This window comes from Podarcis filfolensis (genome assembly GCF_964270895.1).
Source record: "Podarcis filfolensis genome assembly, chromosome: 14".
NCBI lineage: Eukaryota > Metazoa > Chordata > Lepidosauria > Squamata > Lacertidae > Podarcis > Podarcis filfolensis.
In genome coordinates, this window is record NC_139616.1 from 20,847,170 (window position 1) to 20,871,191 (window position 24,022).

Sequence of the window (24,022 nt, forward strand, 5' to 3'; positions counted from 1 at the left end):
ATGCTTTCATTATAATTGCTAACAATTCGATTGCTAGAATAAACAAAGGCAATAACAGGAAACTGTCTAGAACCTGGCAGAATAATCCCATTAGGACATACTTTTGCTTCTGGATTTCATTAAGTAGTTTATATCCATGTACAGAATGATACTACAAAGTTGAAATATTTTAGTATTTCAGATAAAAAGGGTCACTAGTTATTGTCATTGGCCTTTTCTGCACATTGGAACAGCATCACCATTTCCTCTTCCTTACTGCATGCAAAATCTAAAAAACATATTATTTCTCATTTTCCTCTTCCAAATGAAGCATACTTGATTGCTGTTTCTGTATATGTATTTGTGTATAATACCATTTGCTATTCTTGATAATGTATCAGTAAAAATCTTATACTAGAGGTTTAAGTGATAAATTGGCATGAGGTAACTAATAAGTATTTTCCCTCTTTAGGAATTGTCACAATAGTAGTATCCAGTCATGTTTCAGGTATAATGTACTGTTCCTCAATAGTTCACTAACTGATTTCAATGGCTGGTTTGACTAATATAGAGGAAAAGATTTTGTAATAACTTGCTGTGAAGCCATCTGGATCAAGCATTTGATTTCTTTTGGCATTAAGCAGGGCGTGTGCATGTATGTGTGCAAATCTGTTCATGGAAACACTTGGACATCTTCAAACAGCTTATTAGCAAACAAGTTATATGGTGGTAATACATTGATGGCATCTTTATGGTTTAGACCAATGGTAAAAATGGCCTTAGGACAATTTTTAAAAAACTACATCAATTCTATACACTTAACTATCAACTTAACCTTCAGTAGCAACACTGAAAATCCACACATCCCTTACCTTGGATGTCTTTCTCACCATTAAGAACAACAAAATAATCACTAAACTCTGAAACAAACCTAGTAATGTCAAAAAATACCTATACCAGGAACGATGCTAAGCAAAACATTTTTTTTAAATTGTCTACAGCTTGGCTCTCAGAATCAAGCACACTAGCAACAACAAACAACAATATCTAAGAAGGATCAGAGAACACCTTCTGCCTAGAGGATATTCTCTTCTTGTACAGTGGTGCCCCGCAAGACGAATGCCTCGCAAAACGAAAAACGCGCAAGATGAAAGGGTTTTTCGGTTTTTGCGTCGCTTCGCTAGACGATTTTCCCTATGGGCTTGCTTTGCAAGATGAAACGTCTTGCAAGTTCTTACGAGTTTGTTTCCTTTGTTCCTTTGTTTCCTTGTTTTCTTAAAGCCGCTAAGCCGTTAATAGCCGCTAAGCCGCTAATAGCCGCTAAGCTGCTAATAGCCGTGCTTCGCAAGACGAAAAAACCGCAAGACGAAGAGACTCGCGGAACGGATTAATTTCATCTTGCGAGGCACCACTGTAATTGATTTCTTTCTTGTAATTGTACTTGCAGCATCCACTAGGCCTCCATCCTGTCTAGAAAAAACCTCCTCCATCAAAGTAGGTGTCAATAAACAATGAACAACATGTCCTATTTGTGGTAGCTGGGAGACACTAGATGGAAATCTATCACCTGGCGATCAGAGAACACTACCCATTGTTGGCAAACTCTGAATGTCTTGCTGAAGATGTCAACAAGCCTCCTATTAAAGCAATTCACCAGCCTCCAAGTCTTCACAAACTCTACTTCTGCCACCTATCAGTAATTCTAAATTTTGTCCTTGTAATTCCAATTCCTGTAAAACCTGTGGAGCTGGACAAGATAACAAAGAAGGGAATTTTACATACTCCTCCTTAAACGGTGGGAGTGAGATAGGTTATTTATTATGTAATCACAAATGTGCCCCTTAACTAAGAATTTTGCAGTGGGAGACCAACTGGAGAGTGATCATCAGTCTTTGTGACAGGTTTTTAGGATATGATGAGAGGCAGCTAAGGAAGTACAGTCTGAAGTGGGATCTCAACATCCAGTTAAAAGTAGAGGAAGCTCTACTCAGTGAACAGATTATTAGAAATAGACTTCTGTAGGGGTTGGCAACCTAAGGCCCATGGGCCACAAGCGGCCCATGGGGATCATTTAACTGGCCCACGAGCCACCCCTGAAACAAGCTGCCCGCTTGGCAAGTCCCCGTGCGCTGCTCTAAACTGGCACAGCACAGTGACTCGCTTCCACGTCACCACAAATCGTGTCTGCGCATGCGCAGAGGCCGCAAAACGCATCTGCACATGCGCATATGCCGGAAATCGTGTCTGCGCAGATGCAGACGCCGGAAATCGTGGGTGTGGGCGCAATCCGGCCCACAGAGGGATCTCTGCTGGAGTGAACCAGCCCAGGTAAGGTAAACCTTGCCGACCCCTGGACTACTGGGAACAGAGAACTATGATCCACAGCCCATCTATTTTAATATTGTGCAATATGCAGGTATTATTTATTCAAACAACTTGCCTTACAAGCCAAGCCATCATCCTATTGTGATGGTTTGATGCAAACTGTACGCAGGCAAGACGTGATCTTTACATACTGAGCAGGCAAGTTTGCTAAACCAGAGCTACTCCTTGGTTTCTGCTGCTAAGGTTACTCTTCAGTTGACATATGGGGTGGAAATCTGGGGCATTTTAGGACCCATTGATTTCTATGGTAATACCCAATAGATTTATTTGTACATAACTGGTCTCCTACCAGGAACGCCCATAGCTCCCCTGTGGGAAGAAGCTGGAGTAATGCCAATTTTATATTTCATTTCCAAGGTAATTTTCTCTTATTTTTAAAAAATGAGATAAACAATAAATGAACTGGTTAAAATTGTGTATAATAAAGCAGTCTCAGTCATCCTCCACAAATACCTGGACAGCTAATAGTAAAAGAATGAGGACACATGGACTAGGCCCAGCGCCTTTTTTGCTGCTGAAATCCAACTTAGCCATTACAATATTAAAGTGTTTCTCCAGTACCTGTTTACAGAACAGAACATGAATGCCATTACTTTATCCAGATTTTCTGATACTTTCCCCACCTTAAACTCACGCCGCGGGGAAGAGAAAATACTTGCCTGAAGTAACCACATTTTCTCTGCAAAGTACTTTCAGGCCCACATTTTCAGACTATAAAGCCAATTGCCTGGAAGGGAGATTTAAGAAAATCCCCAGAGATCAGTGTTTTTGCATATGCAGTAGCCCTTGGATAGAGGATGCCACACACTATATGTATACTGTAAACTGTATAAAATAACTAAGCAAAGATAGAGAAAACTTTAGTGGTGGCTGATGTCCTCAGTGGTATGGATAAGATTTAATATGGATTTTCCAGTACAGATAGGTCTGTAATGTTTAATACAGCTAAATTCACAGTGAAGGCTACCCAACTTAGACAAGGTCATGTGGCCTCTCTTGGGAACAAATATTTTTCTTTTTAAGTATGTCTTATTTATTATATAGGTCAATAATTTACTGTTATGCATAATTATTATGAATATTTTATGCTCATGTTTCTTTTTGGGTAACATCTGTATTTGGTTGCCTCTTTAATCAATTTGCTTCTATATCACCTGTGTGTATTTCATGGAGGCAGTTACCTTCAATAGCACCAGAATAGGTAGGACACAGTACATCACCTGACAATCCTGCAATCTATATTAAGGGACCCCTGACCATTAGGTCCAGTCGTGACCGACTCTGCGGTTGCGGCGCTCATCTCGCTTTATTGGCTGAGGGAGCCAGCGTACAGCTTCAGGGTCATGTGGCCAGCATGACTAAGCCGCTTCTGGCGAACGAGAGCAACGCACGGAAACGCCGTTTACCTTCCTGCCGGAGCGGTACCTATTTATCTACTTGCACTTTGACGTGCTTTCGAACTGCTAGGTTGGCAGGAGCAGGGACCGAGCAACAGAAGCTCACCCCGTCGCAGGGATTTGAACCGCCGACCTTCTGATCGGCAAGTCCTAGGCTTAACCCACAGCGCCACCCGTGTTACCAAGTACAAAAACCAGGATGTCATATTCAGTATGCAGGTATAACTACAACTGACCTTTGCAAACACTTTACAAACCACAAATGTGCAATTTTATTCAATTAAGTGGAACAACCAATTGATAAAACATTTTAGTTCTGAGAACCATATTCTGTCTGATATATCAATAACTACAACAGAGTTATCAACTGAACGTACAATGTTAGCAAAGAAGAAAAACTTCTGGTTGTGCACAATGGGCACAGTATTACCACACTGTTTCAACCTGGATGATAGTACCAACATCACTTAGCTTCAGCAAATGCAGTCCCTCTGAACATTCCATCTTCAAAGCTCTGTCATTGCCACCTTGGCAACAGTACCCTCCCATTTTTATCAGAGCAGTTGACAAAGGTTGAAGCTGAAATGTTTTGCCACATCAATGAAATCTATCTAGTTATTCATAAATATATATGCCTTCTAACATTTCTTTTTCTGAAAGTATTTCATGCCAACCTTCAATTGTTGAATCGTGCTGTCTTAATTATTTTTAATAATTGTGGCTTCTTAGTTTATTTTTAATAATTAGACTACTTTCTCTTTGTTTTGTTTAACACAATGCCCCAACACCTTGCTATCCTAATTCCTCTAATGCTTCTCCCAATGATTTTCTGTGCTGTGATACCATACAACAAAGAACAAGCAATCATATGCTAATAATCACTGCCCTACTATCCCAGCAGGGTGACAAAAGGGTAGAAAGATTCATGGAATTGGAGCACCAATATTGGAGGAGCCATTCACGGACACTTGCGAGCAGTACAAGAATCACAGCATAGGGAAGCAGCTTCCAACTCCCATGGGTACATGTGAATGAGGTCAAGGTCACCTTTGCTACTTGTTTCAAAGGTTACAATAAAGACAACAGCTCTGGCAGCTTAGAGGAACAGAACACTCATAAATCTGAATCTATTTCATCCAAATGCATGAAGTAAACTGGAAAGGGGTGGGCGTACAAATGAAGATTGGGGCGGGGACTGAGGGGGGATTGACTATCGAATATCCTTTTATTTTCAGTCAAAACTTCAGTTTTTGCACAAGTTTAGACTTCAACAGTGATGGTGAGACCACAGTTCAACCTACATCAGAAAATCAGAAGAATTCTAAGAGAAATTCCCTCATCTGTATCCTAAGAAGCCCCAGTGCTCTGAACATTTGTGACATGCCTTCCATTAATCTTCAAGCAATGTAACATGACCAAAAATGAAACAAATGAAAGCAGGAGAACCAGGCTTTCAGCTGTCACATTCACCAGAATTGACAGCCACTATAGGCTGAACGTGACAAGTCATTGCCGGTTCAATTGCTGATATGCAACCAAGAAAATCCATACTTTCATTGTATCCTGTGAATATCCCTTGTGGCATCTATACCCACAAATATTTATTCAGAACATTCCTGTATAAAAATGTTCTTTATAAGTATCCAACAAAAATCATTACAAGGCTTTTGAACTCCAAATACAAATAGACAAAATCTAAGTGGCGGATTTACTAATCTTTAAGTGTAGCATGTTAAAAAAAGGAGCATTCGGTTTTTTAAAAAAACACAGAAGCGAGGGAAAGAAAGCACATACTAACTTATTCAAGAATACTGTGGAAGAACTAATAATAATTTCAGTTCACTACATAGTGGGCGTAGGAATAAGACTTCCTTGGTGAGGCATTTGTTTTCAACTGTTGCTATATTTTACTCATTCATTGGATAGTATGCCAGATACAGTTCTAAATTAGACAGTCGTCCACATGCAGTACATTTCAGGAAGGCTTATTTAAGGAAAACTCAGGAAGCTGTAATATCTTGTAACAAGCCGGTTACAGTATGAGAACTGAAGATGAGATGAGAAAGAAAAAGTGGGTCAAGAATAGAGTTGCTATGGCCAAGTTTTCAGATAAATCACAAGTGAATTATGGCACAGCCTACAGATATGAGACAATATACTATTAACCAAACAACTGTTTGTTAGGCTTCAATTCAAGCTGTTTTTTCCTGCAATGTACTAGTAAACCTATTTAAATAGTTATATTGTTTGATGCATTTCTCCTGAGTTAGTAGTTTGATGCACTTTCCCTGAACCAATAAGGTGTAATTTTAATGTACAGTACTTGCTTTACATCACACAGTTCACTTCAAGAGCACAATAAGCACATGTGCACACCTTTTTTTTTTAAAGAAGGTTGAGCACACGAATGCAGTGATGTACATGACTAATTAGCTCCAGGCAATTTGCTCTTCAGCACGAGGTTGATCCCCAGAGCACAGAGTTCTACCTCCTCTTTGATCCCACTAATCCCTGTACACTGGAAACTCCCACACTCATTTTCAAAGCCAAAAGGTCAGGCAGCAACACATATGATGTCACAGCACTTTGACAGTTGCAGAGGAACAAACTTCTTCCACATGGCAATGAATTCCAACAATTTGTTCAAGAGCACATTGTATCCATATGAACATTCATAAGTGACAACTGCTGCGGGGCTGGATCGAGCTGTTCTTTACCAGTATTTCCAGCAGATAAGGTCAGCAGATAAGTAAGCATAGGACTCGTTTGCACTTAACGCTAAACCACGGAACATGCTGAAAGAAGCCCGAGCACTCCCCTCTTTTTTCCTCCATGATAAGGAGAACACCTACTACTGTAGTATTTCATTTCAGTTTCCAGAAATACTAGCCTGCTATGTTCAAACCAGAAAATGGGTTAAAATTGGGGTAGGCAACATGGTGCCCTCCAGGTGTTGCTGGACTTTAATTTCTGCCATTGGCCCATGCTGGCTGGGGCTGTTGGGAGTTGTAGCCTAATTGTATCTGGAGTTCACCAACCACACTGACTACTCTTGGTTTAAAACAAACACTAATCGATTTCTAAACAAGTCAAGTTCAAAGCATGACAGTTGCAAACCAACTAGTTTGGCTTTGGTTCATACATAATGAAACCTGAGGATCTGCAGAAAGTGAGACTATAGAATTCCTCCCACTGTAACCTTGGGCTCATTCCAGCTTGTGCACATAACACTGAAGTTTAGCACTATAGGCACAAGCTGGAACAAACCCAAGCATTAAGTGCAAACCAACTCATTCAACATGCATTAGTATTAAATCATATTCTGCTTAATAAATTTACATTCAAACATACAGAAAGTTGAGCGTATCAGCATCTAGTCCCCTCATACATGCATTGTACAACATGTACACATACTAGCCACCAAGTTATGACCTAGTGAATCAAAAGTGCATGTTCCAGAAACAATATATTTATTTTTGTTAAAAGAAAACCTTTTGGCAAAGTAAATTCAAGACATTTGAATTGTTGGTATCAGTCAGCACATGAAAACATTTTTATTAATTATTATTATTATTTGTTGTTGAACTAGATGTGATTAACGTATTGCTCCTAACGATTTGTTGAACAAAACAGAATCTCTTAAATGGAACAAGATTATTGCAGTGGCTTTTTTTAAAGTATGTGAGCTGCAAATATTGAAGGATTGTGCAAGAAAAATTAATTTGAGCTTTTAAATCTCTAAGTTTAAATCCATGTTATGGCAAGTATCACAACTTTGGGCCACTTTGCTCCAGATGTGAGCCACACTACCTTTTAAATGGTTATCTGCACAATCATATGTGATCAATAAAGCTAGGTAATCACAACCTGCAGGGACTGGGTGAAAACTAAGATTGAAGATAAGGATCTGATCAAAGTCTAAAGAAATCTTCCCATGTATTTTCTGTCTGAACTCCCATATCTTCAAGACTTAAAGAAAGTCTCTGAAGAATAATTTAATCCTTCACAATGTGGAGGTTTTCAGTCTTATTCTGTAAATGCCCATACAGTACTAACAGAAACGAAAAGTATTCATTTCTGGGTATTTTACAGGGCCCTTCATATTTGAGATGCACAGATAGAATATCCAAAGTTACGGTATCATAAAACTATTTCTGAAATTAAAAGGTAGACCCTTTACAGACTCTTTACAGGTAAATAAGGGAAGTGTAGATTAAAACTTGGCCATTTTCTTGAAACACTTAATTGGGCTTAAGATTTACAAGTGCTAATAACCACTTTGGGGGGCCCTTTTGAGGTCCAGGAGGCAGAATATATTTGTATACAAATAAATAAGAGTTTAAAAGTTTATGGCATTTCTTGACAACCTCAATATTTAGCAAGTTTCAAATACCCTTGGATTTGTATCACGCTTTCCTTCTACACTGATAGCATTGAATACCTCACTAAAATAAAATAAAAAAGTTGAAAATACATGTTTGGTAACAAATTAATTGTAGTCTATCAATGCGTAGCTTAGCATCTACCACAACGAGAAGAAAATATAGGCAATTGTTATGTACTAATAAATATGCATGCCCTTCAGCTCAAGATGGCATTCTCTTGTTTCCTCAACTGCTGAGTAAGATGACAGTCTAACCAGACTGTGTATAATTTTGGCCAAGTAGGATACGGAAATGTGAATCAAATATGTTCAAATAATATGCACACTAGCCCTCAAACACAGAAATCTAGTGATGAACAGTACACATTCTACTACCAATTCATTCACAGATTCAAATGAAGGTGGCAATGTGGCAATCATTTAATAGGACACATTGCTTCCTTTTGCAGTAAAGCATCAGTCTCTTTTCTCACAGCATTATTCTATACAGTCATACCTCATGTTACAGATGCTTCAGGTTACGTGTTTTCGGGTTGAGGACCGTAGGAAACCCGGAAGTACCGGAATGGGTTACTTCCGGGTATTGCCGCTCGCGCATGCGCAAAAGCGCTTAATCGTGCCAGCGCCTGTGCATACGTGGCACTTCAGGATCCGAACGCTGCGGGTTGCGGATGTGTCTCCGTCGCGGATTATGTCCGCAACCCGAGGTTCCACTGTATTTTGAAAGCTTACATAGGAGCAACAACCAATGTGACTCCTGAACAAACCCCATTCACTGAAAGATCTTAAGCTAAACTTTCATATTAAGTCTCTTACAGGTTGTTTAACAACAAATATGGCTGCTTCGAAAGAATGGTTCTATTGAAAGCAGTGTTAAATTTCATACCAGAATCTCATAGAATCATAGAACTGTAGAGTTGGAAGGGCCCCAAGGACCATCCAAACCCCTGAAAAGCAGGAAATTTTACAAAATGATATCAGCCATCTAAATTTGCTAAGACCTTATATACATACACCCCATAACATCTCACTACCTTGCATTTCCAGATGCTACTTCTCCCTTCTCTCCCCAAATGACTTCACCCAACACAGGAGATTCATTACGCCAGCAGTGATTAGGTACTTGTGCATTGCTAACCCTTTCAGTGATTCCAGTGGACAATAACCCAAACTTTAGAGAAACGGTAAACTTTGCAAAATTGTTTGCAAAAATTGTTTCCTCCACTTCAACTGACATTACATTCAAGACACTTTAAGAAGCTAATTTGGACCATAATATTATGATTGATTGCATGATAATAATCCTATAGATTGTCATACCCTACAATCTATTAGCGCTGTGATCCAGAGAAGATGCAATGCAATGGATGTATCTGAAATAAATGAATAAACCCTTTTTTATTCTTTCCCCAAAGCTTTGGGAGGACAGGTGTTACTTGAAAAGAAAAAAGAATATTGTTGCAACTATGGAAAACTAAATTCTCCTTTTTAGTCCTAGAGTTTCAAGAGGGGAAAAATGTACAATGATAAACATCAGTGACAAGGCCTTGCAACTCACTCACACAGTTCTTTATAGTAAGCAACAAAGACAATCAGTCACACACAAAGGGAAGAATGTCTACCAACATGTCATTAGAACATTAACAAGGACAAAATACTAGCTTAACACTTTGATTCCCTTATCAACAGCAGGGTTCCTATATAAACAGGAAAAGAGCGTTGGAAAAGTCTAACTTTATAAGCTGAGCTAACCTCAAATGGGTTTCCTCAAATGGAAGTGCTGTTTTAGATGAGACAGAAAAAACTCAGTTCCTTTGTAATCTTTATTTCTTCACTGGCAGTCAAAATAAAGCTTAAAAATAGTATGCATTTTTGGAGTGCAATTTTTTTCCCTTGAAGTCTGCTAACAACACACAACACAACACCTTTCCAATATCAAATTATGTGGCAAACAACAGAAACTGTTTCAATGGACCTCTTCCTTGCTGCCCCTTCCAAAACAGGTACTGTACATGTATTGATCTTACAGAATAGGGAGAAGCATTTCCAGCCCAAACCTGCCATTTATCAAGGAGGGTTCTCACAACTCTAAGCAAAAACAAAAACAGAAGAAAACAAATGTATCCACTTCTCTACTCACCACAGACAAGACTGTCATCCCTTCCATTACGTTAGTTAGCTCTTAAAGGCCTGTCTGGACCCTAAACAAACACCAATCGCTTTCCCTAACCTGCTTCCCATATTCTCCACCCACCCATTAATAATCCTGTGTCAGATTCATAAAATGAGGGTACAGTTTTACCCCAAAAATGAAACATCCCTAAATTCAATTCCCCTCATCTCCACATACCAATCCACCATTTCTTAAAAAGAGGGAGATGGAGAAAGCATAACTTCCAAAATCTCTTGCTCTCACACTCATCCACGTCAATGCATAAATTACTCTTATCAACCTCTCAGACCACAGCTAAGGGGAACAGTGGAAGAAAATGGGACAAAAAAAGATATATCTAGGAGACAATGTGAGCGAATTAATAGTCTATGAGAGGGAACATGAATCTGTCAACCAGAAGCCTGCCTACATCCTTCCTTCTTTCCTCCCCCCCCCCCAATGTTTCGTGTGTACAAGTCTCAGTAGAAGGAGGGGGTAGATTCTCTTTTGCACAAACTCATTCCCCTAAAGTCTCTCTTATTCCACAACTCCTCCCCCTTAAACAAATAATAACCAAGCATGCCTTTTTTGATGTCTTAATACACTGCGAGTCCGGATACGGACAGAAAAAGCAGAAAATAGATATGAAAAACATTTATTCCAATCCCTCGAAAATCAATGGGGAAAGGACCCTGAGATTTGGGGGGGGGGGAGAAGAGAGAAAGAAGAGGGGAGAAAGCAACACAATCCTTTAATGCAGGCACCACAAACCACTTCAGCTATTATTTTATCTTATTATGACCCAAACTTAGCTTGCCAAAAAGTGCCTCTTCCCAATCTTGAAACAGATGCATAACCACCACAAAGTATTATGTCTTACTGTGTGTACGTGTCTGGTGTGTGTGTATATATATATATATATATATATAGTCATGTAATTTTTATTTGACTGTGGCATTAACTTAAGCATGTGTGTCTGTAAAAAAACCCATATATACATGCATGTATATCTGTATACATACCCATATATATACCCATATATACACGCATGTATATTGTACACAGACAATACGTTCAGATATTTGTGTTTTATACACACACACAAACACAAACGTTTTGCTTACAGCCATGATCAAATCAGAATATACATAAACATATCACACACAAGTACATATACATACTAGGGTGTACACACACACACACACACACACACACACAAATATAGCCAAACATGTGCATTTCTGCTTCCCAGACTATATGTGCGTGCATCTTTGCTACCTATTATTTTCGTGCAAATACTACAAAAACTTTAATTTCCCCCTTTCACCGCCTAGCCTCATCCTCTCACCCCAAATTGCAACTACTTGAGCTAGACGGGTATACGGAGACACACACACAAACACATGTGTGCATTTTTTTTACTGCCCAGAGACTGTATGTGCATTTTAGCTGCCAATGATCATCATCATCATCACACAGATACTACAGAAACTTTTGATTTTCCTCACCTGCTAGGATCACCCTCTCACCCCAAATTGCAACTGTTTGAGGTAGAAAGGGGGGGGGGAGATGGTGGCAAAGGAGTTGGACGGGGGAGAGAAGCAGAAAGAGGGAGGGACCTTCTCCCTCATTTTCTCTCATACTATGCCCCCCTGAACACCCCAACCCCTTAACTCCATCACCTTCCTAACTTGGGGTAAGGACTTGAGGGGTAAAATATATCGCATCCCCCCCACAACTCCTTGGCCACCTTCTCCTCCAACAGCCCCCCCCTTTTGCCGCTCCCCCACCCCATAAATGAGCACCCGCGCCCACCCTCTTCGCTCACCCGTTTGCCTCTTTCCTTCCTCTCTCGCCGCCGCCGCCTCCTTCTTCTTCCTCCGCTGCTCCTGCCGCCGCCTCCCTAACTGACGCTCCTCCGGAGACACTGACACCGGCGCACGGATATCCACGGGGCGCTATTTTTAGGCAACACGGCCAAGGTGCTGCCGGAACTACTTCCACTCTCCCCCCCCCCGCCCCCGCCCACTCCCCTTCAAGCCTCTCTAGGCGGGCAATATACGGGCCACACACACCCTTCGCTCTCGTCTTCCTCCGCCGCTTTACACAGCCGCCGCCCCGCTTCTCGGGCCGGTTAAGTCAGCGACAGGACCCGCGGGTGCTCGAAGAGCCCGGCGCGCGTCCCTAGCCTCTCTTTGGCTCACTTCTTTTCCTCTCAGAGAGCCGCCGGCCGCGAGGACTATGTTTCGCTTAGCAGTAGGGGAGCGGTTCGGCCTCTTACGTTCTTCACACCGTCAGGACCCCGATGCCACGAGGTGATTGGGCGGAGGGCGGGAGAGAAGGCTGTCAAGGTCCAACCAATGGACGGGGGAAGCTGCCGGCCAATCAGCGAAATGTTAGTAGGCGGATACCTCTGCCTCTGTTTGACACAGCGGCGGCTCCAATCAGGGCGCGATACACAGGATAACAAATGACCAATCGGAACTGGGAAGCGCCGTGGCGCTGTTCCGAGCGGTCCTTGACAGGGTGTAGAGAGTTTAAAGAGATGCGCGCATGCGCTCTGAGCGTCCTCGCTGGCTTCTTTTTTCCTCCAGGGAGCAAGTGACGCATAGACAAGGGAGGGGAGTGGGGCGCATGCGCAGATGGAATGATTCCCTCCAGTTTACCTCGGCGAGGATTGGTCGGATTTGGAATAGGCTGAGCTTTCAGCCTCCGTCGCCAGACAAGATCGGTATACAAGACTCTACCCTCCGCGACCCAAAAAAGCAGACGCGCCACGCGCCGCGTAATATTTTCACACGCGCGCGAGACACAAGCCTGAAGACACGCGAAATATGCGTTGTGACAGGAGAAGTGTGATTGGTTGAAAATGGTGTGAGAGAAACTCTCCGCCTGACGCCAGCCAATCACGTCGCTCCTTGCAAAGGGGAAAAACACTTTTCCTCACGCAATTTCTAATGTAATGTAGAAATGTCACTTGTTCTGTTCTCAGTAAAACCAGCTTCTTTTTTCTACATCACTTTTAAATATCGTGGATAATTTTACCACTAGTTATAGTTTGTTTGGCTCTATAAATTATTTGGTGTGGTTTTTTTTAATGCATTTGTGTTTGTTTTTTGAAACCACGTTTCACCCAAACAGGACACTTAAGAGAACAATAAAACTGTTAAGCAGCAAATCGTTTTAGGTAGACCGTTTGGATGTGTCGTCGTCCCCCCCCCCCCCCTTATTAAGCAGTATATAGTTCTAGTTAAATAAATAAAGCAGTGCAGGACTTCATTTTGTGAGGGAGATGCATACTCGCTGCTGCAATCTTTTATTGACCCGTTTATGCTCCGAGGTCTGACCCTTAGAGCAATGGTGAGGAACCTCTGGGCCCCCAGATATTCTGTTGTCCCAACTCTAATACCAGAAAAAGATAAGCAGTGGCTGAAGCAACAGGGTAGGTAATGCAAGGTAGTGGAGAAGTGCCACCTTGAGATAGAAGAAATGGTTTACATTAAAAGGTGACTCTTTCAAGCAATGACATCATATGAGATTGTGGGACAGGATTGGGGAGGCTGTGCCCCTCCATAGGTTGCTGGACTACAAAAGTAATGATTGTGAGGTTTAACTGTGGATTTGTCCACATTTTAGCTGGATAGCAGCTGTTTGAGAGGGCAGTGCTACTTAAATGGGAAGCTTCAAATGCACATTAAACTCAGCCTTGTATTCATAAGTTTCATAGTCTTCCTATTCCCCCACAACAACAAAAATCCCAATAGTATATATTCATAAAAAATGAATTTCTGTTAACTATTTTTTTGAAATGCAGTGTTGAACTTTAGTGTTTGCCGAATGGTAAAGCAAATGGGAAATATTGGGCATGTTTCATTTACCAAACGCCTTCAGGGTGTCCACTGGGGCCTTCTCCCTCTCCTCCCACTGTATAGGGGGGTCAGGAGAACCCCTAGAATAGCACACAGGGGGATGGAAGGGGGAGATCTGTAGACACAATATTTGTAATAGTGTGACATTGACTTTCACCCACTGTCTCTAAAATATAATGTGCAAACAGTTTTCAGTTCCGGTATGTTTAAAATCCTTGATATCGGTAAAAAGCACTACATATTAACCTTTAACATTATAACTTTTAATACAAACTATGCCCAAGTTGTAGGCCAGGATACTCTCCATGTTTTTCAAATACCGGTATAAACCCCTATCTCTTTTGATGCTTTGCTCATTCCTTTTAAAAATGGGTGTTAATGTTTCATTTTAAAAGTGAGTAAAACATTTCCAAAACATCTCCTGATTTTTATTAGCTATTTGTGGTTTTGCCCATTAAATATTAGCAATACAAAAGCTTTTGGCTGAAGACTCAGCTGGTGAGGAAAGTCTTGTCACGCTTCCCAACACATGTCATTTCAATTGCTTCAAATACTTTTCTGACACAGAACAGAGTCAAAAGTACATGGCTTATGTGTCGTATTGAAGTTGCCTCAAGCATATGCATGCAAATATTATGCAAATTGGCCATGGCATTGTTTCAAGATGGTGCTCTATCATGGTGAACAAATATAAATCCCAGATTGCAGCCTCGTAGAAAGCTCAGGGTATACAGTCTTGACATGCAGAATATATTCCAAACCTCTTGGTGACCAGAACTATGAATAATGCATTTCCAAACACTGCATAATGTTCAGGTAGTCAGAAATAATCCTAAACTTATACAGTAATGGTGGCTCCATTTCTACCTGCATAGTCTATCTGCTGGCAGCATAGATCTCCTGTTGTTTGGGCCTCTTACTGATGTAGAGTATCTTAGCCGTCTCTGACAACAGGCACTCCTCGCAATGTTTAAATCAGGGTATTTCCCATTCCTCTCAAATTGGAAGGAGCTCTAGGATTGTCTGAGTCATCCTCAGTGTATTAAAAGCTCAGCTTCAGCTAATGCTTAATGTGGGGTGTGCCCTGACATTGTAAAGGATGTAACAAGTAAGACTTAGGCTGCAACATTGCAGCTTGCCTGATCACTGCTCCACGTACCCTGGAAGAGACGTTTTGTAGCTCTGTTCAGTTTTTCAAGGTGGGGGAGTTTCAGGAGTGTTAAAGGGGAAAAATGACCTTTTCTCTCCCCACCACTTTGCCAGCCTTCCCTTGTCAGAGTCTCCAGTAAAAGACTAAAGGTAATGCGGGTGGCACTGTGGTCTAAACCACTGAGCCTCTTGGGTTTGCCAATTGGAAGGTCAGTGGTTCAAATCCCCACAACGGAGTGAGCTCCCGTTGCTCTGTCCCAGCTCCTGCCAACCTAGCTGTTCGAAAGCATGCCAGTGCAACTAGATAAACAGGTACCGCTGTGGCAGGAAAGTTAATGGCATTTCCGTACATTCTGGTTTCTGTCCAAGTGTTCCTTTGCACCAGAAGCTGTTTAGTCATGCTGGCCACATGAGGCGGAAAGCTGTCTGTGGACAAACATTGGCTCTCTCAGCCTGAAAGTGAGATGAGCGCCACAACCCCATAGTCGCCTTTGACTGGACTTAACCATCCAGGGGTCCTTTACCTTTACTTAGTATAAAACTATACTCCTTGAGTGGCAAAATTAGTGATTTCCTGGACATCCCAACATTTTCCAGAATACTGCAGCCGCAAGCAGACCTAGCCCATGTCGGCAGTGTCATTGTTGCCAATTTTCCTCAGAAACAGCTCAAAAACATCTAATTTCTCTGCGATTTTGCTCAACAATTTTATGTCTGAATTTTCACTTTGTGAAATATGGCAACCCTAGGCAAAATGTATAAAGTTTTTGCATGTTAATAAAAAACATATATGATCTTCCAGCGCTATCCCTGTGCACATACTCATGCTGTTAATGAATTATTGAAAATGGGAGAGAACCATGTTTAGTGAAATATTTATTGTAGGCATTGCATTCAGATTACAGGTTCAGGAAGTACAGGAAAAAACAAAAACACTCCCTGACCATTATAGTATCACTTGCTCAAGCAGCCCAGATGCCTTTCTAAACAAGCATTTTCACGCTTATCCAGAATCACAGAAAGAAATCCTTTTGTTAACAAAAAGCAGATAGATCTGACTCAAGGGATACCCACCCAATGTCATTCCTTGAGTTGTGCTCACAATGCTTATGATCACACCCATTGCCAGAGCATGTGGACAGGGGAACAGGAAGGGCTGAGTAGAAGCATTGTGAATCTCTGCATTCCAACACAGAGTGATGCAAGATTGTTTGGGCATCTTCTCTGTGGACACATCCTAGTTATGGAATTCTCTTTGCCTAACCCACAAATTGAGGTTTTGTTTAGGCTGAATGTTCTCAACCTGCAGTCCACGGACCACTGGGGAAGTCTGTGGATGGGCTTCAGGGGGACCGTGAACTGGGCACAAAACAAATATAATACAATAAAGTACACTATGTTCAAATTGTTGTGCTTGTGTGCCTTTTTCTGAAGGCTGTCCACAGTTTTCATCAGATTCTTAAGGTGTCCTTGAATCCCCCCAAAAAGTTAAGAACCACTGGTTTATGCAGGTTTTCTATTAAACTATAAAGGTTTTTATGCTGTGATATTTACATTATCTTTTTATTTTATGTTGCTCCTTTTTCATTTCTGATTTTCATTTATTTGCTTATTAGCCACTTTGGGGACCATTAAATAAAAATGCTAAAAGCACAGGTTTGCTTTAGGGATAAAGGCGAAATTATCTCCATATATTTCTCATTTTAATGAAAAACTACCTAATTTGCACTTCTTGAACCAATATCTGAACTGTATCATAGTTATCCTTCAACATTCATACTGCACCAAATTTTGCAATGCAGTTCTCAACCAAACAATGTGTAGAAAAATGAGCCACTTGGGGGAAAGTATGCATAAAAGTCCATATGTCAGTGAAAACAGCATACAAAAATGTATTGTATTACAGGAAATTTCTTGCAAAAATGTGTCTATTAGTCTAACTACATACATGTGCACTTTAGCAAAAAGTTGCATTAAAATGTTAATTTTTATGAAATGGTTTTTTAAAATTTTAAAAATCACAAATCACTGCAGAAATATCGAAAACTGAATGTAAGATTGGAAAAATTAGAAACTGAAAGAAACTAAAATTGACAGATTCATGCACACCTGCATTACATACAAACACTTCCCTAAACTGAATGTTAGGTGAGTCTTTGGCCTTGTGACTGCTATCATAACAACGCACTACAATAAAAAAAATAATGCTTGCTTCCTCCCCCACCCCTATCCCTTGCAATGTTGACAAAATGTAAGTTAAACTTTACAAACTCCACTTTATGAACTGCCTCATATTTCCATGCTGTTATATAGGGCATTCAATATTTCAATTGCCTTGGGAATATTTGCTTTTCCAAGATTTGTGGCCAAAGTACATAAGATTAGATCAGACACAGCTTGTATAAGAATGTTGTAATGGGGGCAGAGGATACATTTGCCAGGCTGAAGTTACAGGTAAAAAGAAAGAAAGAAATTAAAAGAAAATCTCTTTCAAACACTTCCAAGTGCCGATTGCAGATTTGTTCTTCAGAGTCAGCTGCCACAGATGAGACTTAAAAAAAAGTTTCCCCCTTTATTTCAGTGCTTAAATGTCAGGAGAAATATTTTGCACACTGTACCAGAGCAATCCTGTACCCAGGTTACACCAGCTGATTGTTACAGGATTTGGCGGAGACCCCAGCATGTTGGCAGGGTGCCAGATTCATTTCTGTGGCTGCCATGACAGATAATCTGGTCTGGAAGCTGTAGCTTGGGACTGGGGAGCCTCAGGACCAGGGGCCAGATATGATCCTCTAGGTCTCTCTCTGTCTCTCTCTCTCTCTGGCCTCTGGGGCTGTCTTCAGGCCACACCCCTTTCTCCCCAAGCCACACCCCTCACCAGCTCTCCTTCGTACTTTGCTTGAGCATTTTTGCCTGGTTGGAATGTGTCCTTGAGCTCTGATCATAGAGAAGGAATGTGTGAAGATTAGCAGCAAGAAGTAGGAGGAATGGGAATGACAAGCTGGAACGAAGAGACACAAATGATGGCTTTTTGCTGTCTTTTGAATCCCATGCTGTCCTTAAGGAGGGAAACCACATCCTCACAGGATGTGAATGCTCTGCAATACCTCCATCTAGGTGCAGGTTATATATATGCATAAATTAAACTATATATCCGAAAGGCACCACAGTCTCCGCTGTGCCTCATTGTCTCCCAAAGGGAACACAGACCCTGGCAAGAATGGCAACCTCTGGAACCTCGCACCAGTCATGGGGTTTGGGGTGGCATGAACACTATCTTTTGTCATATTTTGTATTGTTTTAAAAATGGTCCCCCCCCTCCCCCCGTTTGTATGGTATGCCTGAGATGTACAGGAACTCATAAATCGATAAAATGCATTGCAATAAAGAAACAGAAAACCTTCTCCATGAAAACGTAAGACAAGCTTCCTGGATCAGGCCATTGACCATCTAGTCCGGCATCCTTTGCAAACGGTGGCCAACCCAATGCCTGTGGGGAGCTTGCAGGCTGGAAATGAGGGCAATAGCATTATGCCCACCTGCGATTCCCAGGAACTGTTTTTCGGAGGCAGATAGTCTTGTCTGGCACCCACTTTTATTGTCCCACGTTTTTAAATTACAGTGGTACCTCGGGTTACATACGCTTCAGGTTACATACGCTTCAGGTTACACACTCCGCTAACCCAGAAATAGTGCTTCAGGTTAAGAACTTTGCTTCAGGAAAAGAACAGCAGGAGGTCCCATTAGCTAAAGTGGTGCTTCAGGTTAAGAATAGTTTCAGGTTAAGAACAGACCTCCGGAACGAATTACCGGTAAGTACTTAACCCGAGGTACCACTGTATGAGTTTTTTACTCCACTGAACGTTTAATTTATGGCCTCCTTTTTATTTGCTTTCTGCTCCAGCTTTTTCTATGCCATTTTAGTTTCTGATATTTTTTTCATTATGAATTTCTTGCATGGATTTTATTATTCTGTGATTATTATTGTATGCTAATATCTTGTAAGTCATGCAGAGAGCAATGTTATTGGGCATCACATAAATGCTCTATATGAATAAATAAATAAATAAAAATGAAAGAGGGAGAGGGAGAAAAATGGAGATCTCACTGAGATTCACACATATCTGCTGGAGTTTTCGCACCATGCTGCTTATTAACATAAACCAACCGCTGGGTCTGTGGGTGTGGGTGTATGATTTTTTTAATGAAACATCAAGAAATTAAATTTTAATTGCCTCCCCATAAATGGCCCTAAGTATAAATAAACAATCTTTACATATAAACCATGAGCGCCACCTTAGTAGATGAAGACCAGAGATGGAAAAGTGCTGCCACCTCAACGCTTTTACTGTAACTTTATTTTGCTATAGTTTTAAGAGGATGGAACCCTTTACAAGCCACCCTTTATTCCAGGTAAATCAACCTAGATTAAGCAATTGTGCCTACCACTCTTTCTTTTTTTCCAAACTATTTTTATTTTTTATTATATTGCAACATCTATAATGTTATTTTTTATTATCGCAAACAAAAAAAACCCAAAAAACCAGCAATTAACATCCAGGAGGGTCAGAATCCTTTATATGCTTTTACTGTGATTTTGTTCTGAGGAGATAAAAGCAGTGGCAGCTATTTTGGGCTGGTAGGGCAGAAGGCGGGGAGACCAACAGCAGGTGGCGATAGAGGTAATGACTGATATTCTGTCCCCATCTTCAACCCTGCTGAATTGTTCAAGGGCCAAAACTGAAGCTACGGAGGAGGAAGCTGACAGGCATTTCCAGCATCTGGGGAGGTTGTAAATAAGAAGGCAGACCAGTGGGGTTTGGTTGAAGACAGGCAGTGCCCCATTTGCCCCAATATACCAGTCTCCGTGGGCTAAAATATAGTTTGTTTGGAAGCACTAATCAGCTAAAACTAAATTTAAATAGACTAGTGCAGATTTGAATTGGTGACATTAACAATAAACTGGTTTGGTGCTGTTTTTTAATTAAAATGTCGTGTCCATCTTAACAGTGCAATTTATTCAATTGTAGGGTGAGGTCTAAACCATGTCCTACCCCCCACCCCCCAAAGGAACAGGATACTATTAGTTTGTTGAAACTGAACAGATCTGGGTCTGAGCAGCACCTGGCTTGGAATTCCCCAAACGAAAGTCAGGATACAAAAGCAATAAATAAATAGAAAAGTGATTCCACGACTCCATTATCATCAACAGCCACTTGTACAGTGGTACTTCGGGTTACATACGCTTCAGGTTACATACGCTTCAGGTTACAGCCTCCGCTAGCCCAGAAATAGTACCTCGGGTTAAGAACTTTGCTTCAGGATGAGAACAGAAATCGTGCTCCGGTGGCGTGGCAGCAGCAGGAGGCCCCATTAGCTAAAGTGGTGCTTCAGGTTAAGAACAGTTTCAGGTTAAGTACGGACCTCCGGAACGAATTAAGTACTTAACCCGAGGTACTACTGTATTGGGGTTTTGGTAATGTGCAGAAGCATTAAATTAAGTTGATTGATCAACGGTTTCTCAAGGCAAATGATTTATCAACTAGAAAGAATGAAAGCAAAGGCTTTGCCAAAACACACCTCATAAATAGCTATCAGTTAATAAAAAGTGGGCTCTTAACAAAAGCATTAACAGCGTGATAATATGAGTGTCGACTCAGAGGTAAGGCCCATTTCATTTCATTTCAATTGTATAAAAATTGTATAGTGCCCTTCATCCGAAGATCACAGGAAGGTTCACAACATAAAAATACAGAATGAAAACACGAGGTACATAATAACACAGCAGAAGCAAAACAAGCCAATAAACCCTCTCCCACAGACACATTTAAAAGCCCATAGGATGTTAATCAGTCCAACGCCTGGTTGAAGAGATCAATGTGACTTAATCCCAGGCCATCTGCCAGAGATTCTTTAGCTGTGATTTCTGCATTGCAGAGAGTTGGACTAGATGAGCATTGGGACCCAGGGCTTTCTTTACCTGGGGGTGCAAGGGGTGTGGGGCACCCGGGCACCCAATTCTGGGGGGCACCAAGTGTATTCTGGAGGGAACCAAATGTATACCTACTGTATACCGATCCCTCTCGATTGGCAGCAGTGAAAGGCAATGGAGCTAAAGTCCCCGCCCCCCTCCTCCGTCGCTCTGTTACTCCATAGCATCAAATATTCCCAATATTCCCGACGAGTCAGGAAACAAAAGCAGTTATTTCTGCTTTGTCATTGTCACAGGTGAGCGATTCTCCTCCCCCCCGAAAAGATCAACAACTTTGGCTTCCCCCCTCTCAAAGAAAGCTGGCCCCCCCTTAAAAAAATTTGGGCGGCTAAACTAAATTTGGGGGCACTGGGCGGATCTTTGCACCCCAGAGGCGCATGTGCTAAAGACGGCCCTGTTGAAACCACTTCCAACCCTACAATTCTATTATCCTAAGTGCATATAGAATTGCAGCCCATCACTTTTGTAGCAATCAATGGCATCAATTCCATATTTGTCAACCTGGGGTGTTCTTGCAGCTATAGACAGAATTAAATTTCTCACACCATTCCAGACATCTTTAAAGCATTTTTGAGCATGGCACTCATCGATGCCTTTGAGCTTCTTATCTTTTGTGAGTCTGATTGGCCTTGCAGCTGTTCTTGTCTTCTGATCGTTTGCTGGTTTATATTTTAGAGTTGATTATCTAATTTGCTTTATTTTACAATTCAACGTTATGCATGTTTATTTAGTAGGGAATCCTGTAGTTTTCAATGGAGTGTTGAGGGCAGGAGTGTTAAGCTGCTTTCTGAACCCGTTACTGGAGAATACACACACTCTAATAATCAATCTTGAATATATGGTTTTTGTTATTGGGAGAGTTTAAAAATAAATTATTAGTTGGGCCTGCATCAGGTTAGTCAATCAATGGAGTTTAAATTAGTCATGACTAACATTTCACATTGATTTCAGTGGAAGCTAAGCGTGACTAGCTTGGTTTTGATTCAGCTTATAATATTGTGAACATATTCATCAATAAATATCAATAAATTCTCAGTTCAAATAAAATTATTGGAAAGTGGAGACAGAGACAGAGAGAGAGAAGGAAAGAGTACAATTCATTTGACCAGTGCAAAGCAATCTTATGCAACTTGACTCAGAAGCAAGCCCCAGTTCTTTCAGTGGGGTTTACTCCCTGATAAGTATGTTTAGGGCTGCAATGCCCAATGTCATTTTTTGTGATTGTTCTAGCACTCTTATCAATTTTCATCCTTCTTGAATTTAATCCATTCACTTTTAATTTATACGTATAATCTAAAGAGAACACTCCAGTTAAAAAAGATGCTACCCATGGGAACTGGAAAATGGAAAACCTCTCCGTTTCCAGTTTTGCATCGGAAACTGGAAATCTATCCCATCTGGACAACATGTCTGATTGGACATGGCATATACATAATCATAAAATGTGCGCGCACATAAAAATGTGCACATTACATCTTACTTCGAGCCAGACTTTTCAAGGCCCCAAGAAGAATGTGAGAAGTAAAAAGAGCTCAATAAGTCTGGGCATGTACAGATTGGACATGTGTGCCACTGAGTAACCACACCTCTAGAACAGGACCTAGAGTAGGGAAGGGCATTGCTGAACTAAAACTCCCATCATCCCTGATCATTGTCTCGGCTGGTTGGGGCTCATGGGAGTTGGAGCACAACAACATCAGGAGGGCCACAGGGTTCCCCTTCCCTAGCTAAGTGTGACTATTAGGCAGACTTCAACCTTGCATCCTCTGATTTTAGAAATTAAATACTTGCATTAAGTGGTAACTGGTTCAGGGCCAGAGAATGCGATCTTCTGAATGCCTCCTTGTAACACTATATACTGGCGTGCACAGAGATATTAGCGGACGTTTCAGTTTCCAAAACGGCAATTGGAGTTTTGTTTTCACAGGCTCCCTTCGCTTCCTGCTTTTGCCATATCTTTCCATTCATTAAACTGCAGCTCGCAATTAAACATTCCGACATAACATAGCTGGGATTCTTGAGCCGCAGCCTTAACCAGAGCTTCTCACAAGTTTCCTTCAGACGATTTCTAATTTTCATGTCCTTCTGGGTCTGTGCCGCCTTCTTTTAACAACCCTGAGGAGCGGGAGAAAAACCACCCAGGCCTCTCTTAGGAACTGTATTGTCCCCTGTGTTTTCTTAGCGCACATATACCCCTTTTAGAAGTGTGTGATGACTGTGTATTTATAGAGCTAAGTGTGTACATACGCATATTATACAGTGTGGCACTTTACACAAGGGAGGTGGGGGGAAGGCAGCTGCCTAGGCATAGCTCCAAAGAAGCTAAATTAAAGTTTAATATTCCTTTTTGTGAAAAGTATTACTTGGCCCCATAGTGTTACAATGCAGACTGGCATTGATCATCCCCCTTGGGCAGAAGACTGTACTTGATTCAGGGTCACCAAGCTGGCACAAAGTCAGGAGGGCCCATAAGGATTCCAAAATCCATAATCAGACCATGCCTTTATAAGACCAACCAAAATGTCGCAAAACTTGCTTTTGAGCTCATTAGAATTCCAAAATGGAGGGAGGAAGGTGGTGTGGTGTTAAAGCCATAAAATATTCTTCCAAACGGGGTTTAATTTGCAAATGAGTCATTGGCAAGAGAGGTTTCTTTCTTTCTTTCATTCATTCATCATTGGATTTTTCCATTTGGCTGGCATTTTTATGCCAACC

The 24,022-nt window shown here is 41.2% G+C and overlaps 1 protein-coding gene across 12 annotated transcripts in view; it reads right to left on the reverse strand.

Annotated features, from left to right (window-relative positions):
• MEF2A (myocyte enhancer factor 2A) overlaps positions 1 to 12,613 on the reverse strand; it is a 98,854-nt gene extending 86,241 nt beyond the window's left edge. For 3 of the 12 annotated variants that reach the window (XM_083586739.1, XM_083586747.1, XM_083586741.1), the window contains exon 1: positions 12,373 to 12,613. The gene's annotated coding sequence lies outside the window, so the exon portion shown is untranslated. Of the gene's footprint in view, positions 1 to 2,987; positions 3,092 to 12,125 lie in introns of all 12 variants that reach the window. The other 9 variants (XM_083586736.1, XM_083586746.1, XM_083586737.1 and 6 more) reach the window with 8 other exon arrangements.
• Positions 12,614 to 24,022: the final 11,409 nt, after the last annotated feature.